The sequence below is a fragment of the Propithecus coquereli genome, unplaced genomic scaffold (genome assembly GCF_000956105.1).
Source record: "Propithecus coquereli isolate 6110/MARCELLA unplaced genomic scaffold, Pcoq_1.0 Scaffold588, whole genome shotgun sequence".
Classification (NCBI taxonomy): Eukaryota; Metazoa; Chordata; class Mammalia; order Primates; family Indriidae; genus Propithecus; species Propithecus coquereli.
In genome coordinates, this window is record NW_012151818.1 from 14,517 (window position 1) to 16,697 (window position 2,181).

Consider the following 2,181-nt stretch of genomic DNA (forward strand, 5'->3'; position numbering starts at 1 on the left):
TCTATATATTTTTAGTTGTCCAGCTAATTTCTTTCTATTTTTAGTAGAGATGGGGTCTCGCTATGTTGCCCAGGCTGGTCTCGAACTCCTGACCTCGAGCGATCCTCCCGCCTCGGCCTCCCAGAGTGCTGGGATCACAGGCGTGAGCCACCTGGATTTTAACAATTATTTTCCGTATCTGTTGATTTTGGCTCACATGTGCAGCTGCAGCTCTCAAAGGCTGGGCGGTGGTGCGTGGCTCGTCCCAGGGCAGAGATTTCGGGAGGGGCGGTGCCTGGTGGGGCCGCAGGAGGGCTGGGCTGGGCGGAGGTCAGCGACACGTCCCCGATGGCCCACGTCCGTCCTCACCAACCCTCCTCGGCCCGCTCCCAGCAAGGACTTGGCGTCCGTTTTCTGAACGGAACCCACTGCCTTTATCCAGCCCCGTGCCCGGCGCCGTGTCAGGCATCATGGAGGACACAGGACACAAGTCCTGCCCCTCCAGGGCTCCGGGTGTCCCCACGAGTCACACTGCCGTGCAGCGCTCAGGAGGGACCAGACCCTGGGCTAGAGCCAGCAGGCCCCCGCAGCATGGCCCCGCCAGGGACCACAGGCCCGGGGAGGAGAGGCAGGGAAAGGGCCGTGGAAAATGCATCAGCTGGTCCCACCCTCGCCGGCTTTGCCCCCCGGGCAGCCGTCCTGCGCATTCTTGGCCTTGCTGGCGCGGTCTGGGAAGACTTAGAAAGTTCCCTTCCAGAGCCGCAGGAAGCCAAGAACGGGAGCTGCCCCAGGCCATTTCCGTCCCTGGGTCTCCTTTCAGAGGATTTCTGGATCGAGGAAGAGAGAACGTGGCTTGTAGGCAGTCAGGGGAGGGGCCCATCGCCGTGTCAGATTTCTGGCTCGGCGCCGAGGTTCAGACTCTCCAGACCCCACCCGGGATGCCTCAGTCCACTGGGACAGAGGCCTCGCCTGCGAGGACCGGCTGTGACATTTGTTGTTTCTGCCGCCCCTACTCAGCCTCCCAGCCTCACGTGGAAGGTAGGGGTCCTCGGGTGACAAGTGACAGACACTCACGGCAAACTAGCCCGACCCGCCAAAAGAGGGGATTTATTGGTTCACAGATCTAAAAAGTCTTAGGAGGTGATGCCTTCAGGCTGGGCTGGATCCAGGTGCTCAAACATTGTGACTCTCCATCTTTGGCTGTGCTTTCTTTTCTTTTCTTGGTGGCAGAGGGGACTTGGCTTATATCCTCCCAGCTTGGTAGCTCCAGTGGAAAGATGACACCTCTCAGGAGAGGCCTCATCGGGCCAGCTCCGCTCACATGTCCACGTCGAGAGTCAGCCCCACTGGAAACACGTGGTCTGGGAATGTGGGGAGGGTAGCTCCCGAGAGGAGAAATGGGTGTCGCAACCAGAACTAAGGTGTCAGGCAAGCGAAATCACCGGGTGCCACTTCCTCCAGCTGCCCCCGCCCCTGCCACCTCCACCAGGAAGCCCTCCCTGGCCTTCCGGCCCACACCGACCTCTCATTTCTCTGAACTCACCGTGGGCCAATGGGCCACACATTTGATTTTATTTGAAAATGAAGATGATTTGATCGTTTCGATCATGTCAGAATAATCCTTGTCCCCACCAACAAATCGGAAAATATAAAGATGAAATCCCACGTGACGCACAGAGCCTGCTCTGGGGAAGAAACACTGTGTGGTTGGCGGGAGAGGAGCGGGGCGGGGGGCGTTTCGGGGCAGGACCAGCAGCATCAGGGCGGGAAAGAGCCCCCGGGGCCGTCCGGGCTGCGCAGTGGGGGACAGAGAGGGGCGAGGTTGGGAGGCGCCTTCGTCACCCAGGCCAGAGACGGTGCTGGTTTGGCCAAGGGCGGTGGCCACGGGGAGGACGGGAGCAGAGGACGTTCTCCGGCCGCGCCCGGGGTGGATCGCGCTCTCGTTCACGTCGGTGGCGCGGCGCCGCTCCCACGAGGGGACTGTCCCCCGTCACCGAGCCTCGCCCCGGATCAGCGCCGCGTCCTTCCTGCCCGGCGTGCCATGGCCGGCGACCCCGGTGGACGCCACGCTGCTTCTGTGCTGCCGTCTAGGGCTCGATCAGCTGCCGCGTGACTCTGTTTCTCCCGCGATCTGCCCCTTGTCTCATCTCCAGCTTTCCCAGGCTGGGGGACGGCAGGTGAGCGCTCTGGGCTCTCCCCGCC